We start from the raw sequence: 11,456 nt of genomic DNA, 5'->3' as shown, positions 1-11,456 counted from the left end.
ATCAAGGATATTGGCCTGAAGTTTTGTTTTTGCTTTTTTGTTTGTTTTTGTTTTTTTGTCATGTCTCTGCCAGGTTTTAGTATTCAGTATAATGCTGGCCTCATACAGTGAGTTGGGGAGGAGTCCTTCCTCTTCAATTTTTTGGAATAGTTTCAGTAGTAAAGGCACCAGCTCTTCATTATACATTAGGTAGAATTCAGCTGTGACTCCCTCTATTCTTGGGCTTTTACGTTTTTGTTGATAGGTTTTTTATGACTAATTCAATTTTGGAACTCATTATTGATCTGTTCAGGGAGTCAATGTTTTCAATGTCCATTCTTGGGAGGTTGTATGTGTCCAGGAATTTAACCATTTCTTCTAAGTTTTCTAGTTTGTGTGTTTAGAGGTGTTCATAGTAGTGTCTGATGCTTTTTGTATTTCTGTAGGATAAGCAGTAATGTCCCCTTTGTCATTTCTAATTGTGTTTATTTGGATCTTCCCTCTTTTTTTTCTTTAGTCTGCTCAGCCGTTTATTGAGCTTACTAATTTTTTCAAACAGCCAATTCCTGCATTCATTGATCTTTTCTATGGTTTTTCATATATCAATTTGCTTCAGTTCAGCTCTGACTTTGGTGATTTCTTGTATTCTGCTAACTTTGGCATTGGTTTGCTCTTGCTTCTCTATTTCTTATAGTTGCTATGTTAGGTTGTTAATTTGAGATCTTTCTAACTATTTGATGTGGGTGGTTAGTTCTATAAAATTCCCTCAACACTGATTTAGCTATGTCCAAGAGATTCTGATATGCTTTATCTTTGTTCTCATTAATTTCAAAGAATGTCTTGATTTCTGCCTTAATCTAATTGTTTAGCCAAAAGCCACTCAGGAGGAGGCTGTTTAATTTCCATATAATTGTATGATTTTGAGTCATTTTCTTAGTATTAATTTCTATTTTTATTGTGCTGTGGTCTAACAGTGTGGTTGGTATGATTTCAGTTTTTTTGAATTTGCTAAGTATTATTTTATATACAATGGTGTGGTCAATTTTAGTGTATGTGCCATGTGGCAATGAGAAGAATGTATATTCTGTTGTTTTGGGGTGGTGAGTTCTATAGTTATTAGATCCATTGGTCAGGTGTTCACTTCAGGCCCTCAATATCTTTGTTAGTTTTCTGACTCAGTGATCTGTCCAACACTATCAGTGGGGTGTCAAAGTCTCCAAACATTTTTGTGTGGGAATCTAAGTCTCTTTGTAAGTCTCTAAGAACTTGCTTTATGAATCTGGGTGCTCCTGTGTTGGGTGCATATATATTTAGGATAGTTAGGTCTTCTTGTTGAATTGAATGCTTTATGATTATGCAATACCTTTCTTTGTCTTCTTTTATATGTTTGGTTTAAAGTGTATTTTGTCTGAAATTAGGGTTACAACCCCTGCTTTTTTATAATTTCTATTTGCTTGGTAGTTTTTCTCCATCCCTTTATTTTAAGCCAATGGGGTGTCATTGTGTGTGAGACGAGTCTCTTGCAGAGAATACACCATTGGGTCTTCCTTTCTTTTTTTCTTTCAGAGGGTCTCGCTCTGTCACCCAGGCTGGAATGCAGTGTTGCGATCTCAGCTCATCACAGTCTTGACTTCTCAGCCCTATCTCAGCCCCCAAGTAGCTGGGACCACAGGCACATGCTACAATGCCCAGCTTAACTAATTTTTGTAGGGACAGGGTTTCACCATGTTGCCCAGACTGGTCTTGAATTCTTAAGCTCAAGCAGTCTGCCCACAGGGTTAAATCTGCAGGATCAATCTGCACATATCAATACTAACCTTGAATATAAATGGGCTAAAGTCGCCAATTAAAAGGCACTCATGTTGTTAACTGGCTATTATATAAACTTGTTTGTGTGACTGCTTTATAATGTCACTGGTCTGTGTACTTAGGTGTATTTTTGTAGTGGCTGGTAATGGTCATTCCTTTCAATATTTGGTGTTCCTTTCAGGACCTCTTGTAAGGCAGGTCTAGTGGTAACAAGTTCCCTCAGCATCTGCTTGAATGAAAAGGATCTATTTCTTCTTCACTATGAAGCATAGTTTGGCTGGAAACCAAATTATTGGTTTAAATTTTTTTCTTTAAGAATGTTGAATATAGGCCATTAATATATTCTGGCTTGTGGTGTTTCTGATAATAGGTCCACTGTTAGCCTGATGAGGTTCCCTTTGTAGGTGACTTGTTCCTTCTTTTTAGTTGCCTTTAACATTTTTTCTTCCATTTCAATCTTGGAGAATCTGATGATAATGTGTCTTGGGAATGGTCCTCTTGTGTAATATCTCATGAGGGTTCTCTGCATTTCCTGGATTTGAATGTTCGCCTCTCTAGCAAAGCTGGGAGAGTTTTCATAAATGAATTCCTAATATATGTTTTCCAAGCTGCAAGCAAATTTGCTTACTCTTCATCTCTTTCAGGGATGTCAGTCAGTCATAGATTTAGTCTCATTACATAAACCTGTATTTCTTGGAGGTTTTGTTCATTCTCTTTTATTCTTTTTCCTTTATTTTTATCTGAGTGAATTATTTCAGAGAGCCAGTTTCTGACCTCGGAAATTCTTTTCTCAGTTTGGTCTATTCTGCTGTTAATACTTACAATTGCATTATGAAATTTTTATAGTCTGTTTTTCAGCTCTATCAGATCAGTTTGGTTCTTTTTCATAATAACTATTTCATCTATGTACTTGCATCATTTTATTGTGACTCTAAGCTTCCTTGAATTGGGTTTTGACATTCTCCTGACTCTCAAGTATCTTACTGTTTAACAGAACATCTTCAAATTCATATTGAGGTAATTGATTTTTTACTTTTTCTTCTTTTCTAATGTGTGCACTTAATGCTATCATTTTCTTCCTGATCACTGCTTTGGCTGCATCACACAAGTTTTAATACATTATAGTTTTGTTATGACCCCATTCAAAATATTTTCTAATTTCCATTGTGAATTCTTCTTTGACCCTTGCTTATTTCAAAATACATTAATAAATTTTCAAACATGTTTTGAAAATATTGTGGGCTGGGCATGGTGATTTATGCCTATAATCACTTTGGGAGGCCAAGACAGGATGATTTCTTGGTCCCAGGAGCATATATACATGCATATATATACCCCATATATATATGCCACCATGCCCATATACATGCCACCATGCCCAGTTAGTTGAGATATATATATATATAAAACTGGGCATAGTTGAGATATATATAGATATAGATATAGATATATAGATATGTATCTATATATATATATCTCAACTAACTGGGCATGCTGGCATGTGCCTGTTGTCCCAGCTACTTGGGAGGCTGAAGTAGGGGGATCACTTAAGCCCAGGAGTTCAAGGCTACGCTGAGATCTGACTGTACCACTGTACTCCAGCCTGGGTGGTAGAGCAAGACCCTGTCTCGAAAATAAATGTAATAAAACAAGTTCTAGTCATAGTGCTGTTAACTGATTCCTGGCTTAACTCCACTAGGGGAAGAGATGCAAAAATTCTATATGCATTTAATCCTTTGTAATTTGCAAAACTTGCCTCATGGTCTACCATATATCCAAGTTTTGTAAATGTTCCATATTTGCTCAAAATGTATGTATACTCCACAGTTGTTTGGGATGTGTGTGTGTGAGAGAGAGAGAGAGAGAGAGAGAGACAGACAGAAAGTGAAAGAGCATACCAAGTTTATTAACTGGGTTGTTTAAATATCCTATATGGTTTTAATTTTTTGTCTGTTTATTTTATCAATTACAAAAAAAAAAAAACTTTGTTAAAATCTCCAACAATAACGATTGGTACTAGGTACAAATTAGGAATTGTTAGGTATCCCAGTAAACTAAACCTTTTATCATTACAAAATGTCCTTCAATATCTCATGCTATGTATCTTGATCCAAGGTCTACTTTGTTATACTAGCTTTCTTTGTTTAGTGTTTGCATGATGTATCTTTTTCATCATTTTACTATCAAATTTTCTTTACTCTTTAATTTAATGTTTTTGTTTTGTTTTATGATGGAGTCTTGCTCTGCTGCCCAGGTTTGTGGAGCTGCCCAAGGCCTTGGGAGCCTGCCCCTTGTATCAGCATGCGCTGCATGTCAGACATGGAGTCAAAGAAGATTATTTCAGAGCTTTAAGATTTAATGGGAGGAGTTCCAAGATGGCCGGTTAGATCCAGCTCAGGATTACAGCTCCGAGTGAAAGTGCAGAGGGTGAGTGGACGCCGCATTTCCAGACGGATTTTTATTGCCCAAAGACCATGAGATTCGCAGGCGGAGGAGCCCCAAGGGGTGCCAGTGTGGCTGTTTTGGCTGGCGCGGCTGTTTAGCCTGCGCCCCGGCACAGCCGCTCCCAGTGCAGAGTAAACGGGACGGTGTTCCCACTTAGCCAGCAAGGGGAGCTGAAACAGGGAGCCAGGCCAGGAGATTCCCGGGCAAAAAAGCACCACGAATCTCAGAGCTGCGGTTTCAGCGGCGCAGTGGGTCGCCGCACAGAAAATCACACAGATCCCAGCACCTATTCAACAGGTGACCAGATCACCTGGTAGAGAGCCGACTGTTCAATGAAAAAATAAAAGGCTCTGAGGCAGGGAGCCAGGAGATGAGGCCCGACTGGTCCCACCCCGACAAAAACAAAAACAAAAACAAAAAAACAGCAATTGGAAACGCTCGGTTGCGAGTTTCACAGCAAGCACAGCTGAACCCGGGACGGTCCAGCTCTGTGGGGGAGGGGCGTCCGCCATTACTGAGGCAGCCTGCCGTTGCTGCGGCAACCTGCCATTACAGAGAAACTCCATGATTACAGAGGCGGGCCAACATTGCAGAAGCAGCTCTACCTACACCCATATAAACAGGACTGCAGGGAAGTTCACACGGCAGCTGGGCAGAGCCCACAGAAGCTCAGTGAAGCCTTTGCAGGCTGAGAGTGACTAGGCTGCCTCCTTGTGGGCAGGGCAGCCCTGAAGAAAAAAAAAGGCAGCAGTACAGCAGAAACTCATAAAGCCCTAACTCCCTGGGACAGAACACCTGGGAAGAAAAAAAAAGGGGGTTTTATGAGTTCTGCTGCTGCAGACTTAAATTAACCAGCCCAGCAGCTCTGAATGAACAACGGGACTCACAGCTCAGCACCTGAGCTAATATAAAGGACTGTTTCCTCAAGCAGCTCCCGATCCCCATATATCCAAAGAGTCACCTCATAAAGGAGAGCTCAGACTGACATTTGGCAGGTATCCTTCTGGGACAAAAAAGAAGAAGAAACTGGTAGCAACCTTTACTGTTCAGCAGCTGCTTCAAGTGATCCCCAGGCAAGCAGGGCCTGGAGTGGACCTCAGCAGTCCTACAGCAGAGAGACCAGACAGTTAAAAGGAAAACTAAGAAACAGAAATAACTTCATCAACAACAAACAGAGTGTCCACTCAGAGACCCAATCAGAAAGTCAACAACTACAAAGCCGACAGGTGGATAAATCCACAAAGATGGGAAGAAACCAGCGCAAAAAGGATGAAAACACCCGAAACCAGAACACCTCTCCTCCTACAAGGGATCACAACTCCTCACCGGCAAGGAAACAAGACTGGATGGAGAATGAGTGTGATGAAATGACAGAATCAGCCTTCAGAAAGTGGGTAATAAGATACTTCCGTGAGCTAAAAAAACATGTTCTAACCCAATGCAAAGAAACTAAGAACCTTGAAAAAAGATTTGACGAAATGCTAACGAGAATGGACAACTTAAGAGAGGAATATAAGTGAATTGATGGAGCTGAAAAACACAACACAAGAACTTTGCGAAGCATGCACAAGCTTCAACAGCCGAATTGACCAAGCAGAAGAAAGGATATCAGAGGTCGAAGATCAACTCAATGAAATAAAATGAGAAGACAAGATTAGAGAAAACAGGGTAAAAAGGAATGAACAAAGTCAACAAGAAATATGGGACTATGTGAAAAGACCTAATCTACATTTGATAGGTGTACCTGAATGTGACGAAGAGAATGAATCCAAGCTGGAAAATACTCTTCAGGATATTATCCGGGAAAACTTCCCCAACCTAGCAAGGCAGGCCAATATTCAAGTCCAGGAAATACAGAGAACACCACAGAGATATTCCTCAAGGAGAGCAACCCCAAGGCACATAATCATCAGATTCACCAGGGTTGAAATGAAGGAGAAAATGCTAAGGGCAGCCAGAGAGAAAGGTCGGGTTACCCACAAAGGGAAGCCCATCAAACTCACAGCAGATCTCTCAGCAGAAACCCTACATGCCAGAAGAGAGTGGGGGCCGATATTCAACGTCGTTAAAGAAAAGAACTTTCAACCCAGAATTTCATATCCAGCCAAACTAAGCTTCATAAGTGAAGGAAAAATAAAATCATTTGTGAACAAGCAAGTACTCAGAGATTTCATCACCACCAGACCAGCTTTACAAGAGCTCCTGAAAGAGGCACTACACATAGAAAAGAACAACCAGTACCAGCCACTCCAAAAACACACTAAATGGTAAAGAGCATCAACACAATGAAGAATCTGCATCAACCAACAGGCAAAACAGCCGGCTAGCATCAAAATGGCAGGATCAAATTCACACATAACAATATTAACACTAAATGTAAATGGACTAAATGCCACAATTAAAAGACACAGACTGGCAAATTGGATAAAAAGCCAAAACCCATCAGTGTGCTGTATCCAGGAAACCTAACTCACATCCAAGGATACACAAAGGCTCAAAATAAAGGGATGGAGGAAGATTTACCAAGCAAACAGAGAGCAAAAAAAAGCAGGAGTTGCAATTCTCATCTGTGATAAAATAGACTTTAAACCAACAAAGATCAAACGAGACAAATAAGGACATTACATAATGGTAAAAGGATCAATGCAACAAGAAGAGCTAACGATCCTAAATATATATGCACCTAATACAGGAGCACCCAGATACATAAGGCAAGTTCTTAATGACTTACAAAGAGACTTAGACTCCCACACAATAATAGTGGGAGACTTCAACACACCATTGTCAATATTAGACAGATCAATGAGACAGAAAATTAACAAGGATATCCAGGACTTGAACTCAGACCTGGAACAAGCAAACCTAATAGACATTTACAGAACTCTCCACCCCAAATCCACAGAATATACATTCTTCTCAGCACCACATCACACCTACTCTAAAATTGACCACATAATTGGAAGTAAATCACTCCTCAGCAAATGCAAAAGAACAGAAACCATAACAAACAGTCTCTCAGACCACAGTGCAATCAAGTTAGAACTCAGAATTCAGAAACCAACCCAGAACCGCACAGCTTCATGGAAACTGACAACTTTCTCTTGAATGTTGACTGCATAAACAATGAAATGAAGGCAGAAATAAAGATGTTCTTTGAAACCAACGAGAACGAAGACACCACATACCAGAATCTCTGGGACACATTTAAAGCAGTCTCTAGAGGAAAATATATAGCAATAAGTGCCCACATGAGAAGAAAGGAGAGATCTAAAATTGACACTCTATCGTCAAAATTGAAAGAGCTAGAGGAGCAAGATCAAAAAAACTCAAAACCTAGCAGAAGACAAGAAATAACTAAGATCAAAGCAGAAGTGAAGGAGATAGAGACACGAAAAACCCTTCAAAAAATCAATAAATCCAGGAGCTGGTTTTTTGAAAAGATCAACAAAATAGACCACTAGCCAGATTAATAAAAAAGAAAAGAGAGAATAACCAAATAGATGCAATAAAAAATGATAAAGGGGATATCACCACAGATGCCACAGAAATTCAAACCATCATCAGAGATTATTACAAATAACTCTATGCACATAAACTAGAAAACCTGGAAGAAATGGATAAATTCCTGGACAGTTGCTTCCTCCCAAGCCTAAACCAGGAAGAAGTCAAAATCCTCAGTAGACCAATAACAAGGTCTGAAGTTGAGGCAGCAATTAAGAGCCTACCACCCAAAAAAAGCCCAGGTCCAGATGGGTTCACAGCCGAATTCTCCCAGACATACAAAGAGGAACTGGTACCATTCCTTCTGAAACTATTCCAAATAATCCAAAAAGAGGGAATCCTTCCCAAATCATTTTATGTTACTTCCCAAATCATTATATTACATCATCCTAATACCAAAATCTGGCAGAGACTCAACAAGAAAAGAAAACTACAGGCCAATATCCATGATGAACATAGATGCAAAAATCTTCAATAAAATAATGGCAAGCCGATTACAACAGCACATCAAAAAGCTTATCCACCATGATCAAGTAGGATTCATCCCGGGGATGCAAGGCTGGTTCAATATACGCAAGTCTATAAATGTAATTCACCACATAAACAGAACCAAAGACAAAAACCACATGATTATCTCAATCGATGCAGAGAAGGCCTTCGACAAAATTCAGCAGCCCTTTATGCTAAAAACCCTCAATAAACTAGGTATCGATGGAACGTATCTCAAAATAATAAAAGCTATTTATGACAAACCGACAGCCAATATCATACTGAACGGGCAAAAACTGGAAGCATTCCCTTTGAAATCTGGCACTAGGCAAGGATGCCCTCTCTCACCACTCCTATTCAATAGAGTACTGGAAGTTCTAGCCAGAGCAATCAGGCAAGAAAAAGAAATAAAGGGTATTCAATTAGGAAAGGAGGAAGTCAAATTGTCTCTATTTGCAGACGACATGATTGTATATCTAGAAGACCCCCTCATCTCAGCCCAAAAGCTCCTGAAACTGATAAGCAACTTCAGCAAAGTCTCAGGATACAAAATCAATGTGCAAAAATCACAAGCATTCCTATACACCAATAATAGACTTAAAGAGAGCCAAATCAAGAACGAACTGCCATTCACAATTGCTACAAAGAGAATAAAATACCTAGGAATACAACTAACAACGAATGTAAAGGACCTCTTCAAGGAGAACTACAAATCACTGCTCAATGAAATAAGAGAGGACACAAACAGATGGAGAAACATTCCATGTTCATGGTTAGGAAGAATTAATATCGTGAAAATGGCCATACTGCCCAAAGTAATATACAGATTCAATGCTATCCCCATCAAGCTACCAATGACCTTCTTCACAGAACTGGAAAAAACCACCTTAAACTTCATATGGAACCAAAAGAGAGCCCGCATAGCCAAGTCAATTCTAAGCAAAAAGAACAAAGCGGGAGGCATCACACTACCAGACATCAAACTCTACTACAAGGCTACAGTAATCAAAACAGCATGGTACTGGTACCAAAACAGAGATATAGACCAATGGAACAGAACAGAGGCGTCGGAGGCAACACAACATATCTACAACCACCCGATCTTTGACAAACCTGATAAAAACAAGCAATGGGGAAAGGATTCCCTGTTCAATAAGTGGTGTTGGGAAAACTGGCTAGCCATATGCAGAAAGCAGAAACTCGACCCCTTCCTGACACCTTACACTAAAATTGACTCCAGATGGATTAAAGACTTAAACATAAGACCTAACACCATAAAATCACTAGAAGGAAACCTAGGCAAAACCATTCAGGACATAGGCGTAGGCAAGGACTTCATGACCAAAACACCAAAAGCATTGGCAACAAAAGCCAAAATAGACAAATGGGACCTAATCAAACTCCACAGCTTCTGAACAGCAAAAGAAACAGTCAACAGAGTGAATCGGCAACCAACAGAATGGGAAAAAATTTTTGCAGCCTACCCATCTGACAAAGGGCTGATATCCAGAATTTACAATGAGCTAAAAAAGATTTACAAGAAAAAAACAAACAAGCCCATTCAAAAGTGGGCGAAGGATATGAACAGATACTTTACAAAAGAAGACATACATGAGGCCAACAAGCATATGAAAAAATGCTCATCATCACTGGCCATTAGAGAAATGCAAATCAAAACTACATTGAGATACCATCTCACACCAGTTAGAATGGCGATCATTAAAAAATCTGGAGACAACAGATGCTGGAGAGGATGTGGAGAAATAGGAACACTTTTACACTGTTGGTGGGAGTGTAAATTAGTTCAACCATTGTGGAAAACAGTGTGGCGATTCCTCAAGGACCTAGAAATAGAAATTCCATTTGACCCAGCAATCCCATTACTGGGCATATATCCAAAGGATTATAAATCGTTCTACTATAAGGACACATGCACACGAATGTTCATAGCAGCACAGTTTACAATAGCAAAGACCTGGAACCAACCCAAATGCCCATCGATGATAGACTGGACAGGAAAAACGTGGCACATATACACCATGGAATATTATGCAGCCATTAAAAACGAGGAGTTCGCGTCCTTTGTAGGGACATGGATGAACCTGGAAACCATCATTCTCAGCAAACTGACACAAGAACACAAAATCAAACACCACATGTTCTCACTCATAGGTGGGTGTTGAACAAGGAGAACACATGGACACAGGGAGGGGAGCACTATACATGGGGGTCTGTTGTGGGGGAGTGGGGGGGACAGCGGGGGGGTGGGGAATTGGGGAGGGATAACATGGGGAGAAATGCCAGATATGGGTGAAGGGGAGGAAGGCAGCAAATCACACTGCCACGTATGCACCTATGCAACAACCTTGCATGTTTTTCACATGTACCCCAAAACCTAAAATGCAATAAAAAAAAAAAAAAATCTTCAATAAAATACTGGCAAGCTGATTACAACAGCACATCAAAAAGCTTATCCACCATAATCAAGTAGGATTAATCCCGGGGATGCAAAGCTGGTTCAATATACGCAAGTCTATAAATGTAAATCACCACATAAACAGAACCAAAGACAAAAACCACATGATTATCTCAATACATGCAGAGAAGGTCTTTGACAAAATTCAACAGCCCTTTATGCTAAAAACCCTCAATAAACTAGGTATCGATGGAACGTATCTCAAAATAATAAAAGCTATTTATGACAAACCAACAGCCAATATCATACTGAACGGGCAAAAACTGGAAGCATTCCCTTTGAAATCTGGCACTAGGCAAGGATTCCCTCTCTCACCACTCCTATTCAATATAGTACTGGAAGTTCTAGCCAGAGCAATCAGGCAAGAAAAAGAAATAAAGGGTATTCAATTAGGAAAGGAGGAAGTCAAATTGTCTCTATTTGCAGATGATATGATTGTATATCTAGAAGACCCCATCATCTCAGCCCAAAATCTCCTGAAACTGATAAGCAGCTTCAGCAAAGTCTCAGGATACAAAATCAATGTGCAAAAATCACAAGCATTCCTATACACCAATAACAGACTTAAAGACAGCCAAATCAAGAACGAACTGCCATTCACAATTGCTACAAAGAGAATAAAATACCTAGGAATACAACTAACAAGGAACATAAAGGACCTCTTCAAGGAGAACTACAAACCACTGCTCAACAAAATAAGAGAGGACACAAACAGATGGAGAAACATTCCATGTTCATGATTAGGAAGAATCAATAT

This window comes from Aotus nancymaae, unplaced genomic scaffold (assembly GCF_030222135.1).
Source record: "Aotus nancymaae isolate 86718 unplaced genomic scaffold, 86718_ANA_hifiasm-v0.15.2.pri h1tg000020l, whole genome shotgun sequence".
NCBI classification, from domain to species: domain Eukaryota; kingdom Metazoa; phylum Chordata; class Mammalia; order Primates; family Aotidae; genus Aotus; species Aotus nancymaae.
The sequence above is the reverse complement of the archived record's forward strand: the minus strand, read 5'-3'. Positions refer to the sequence as shown.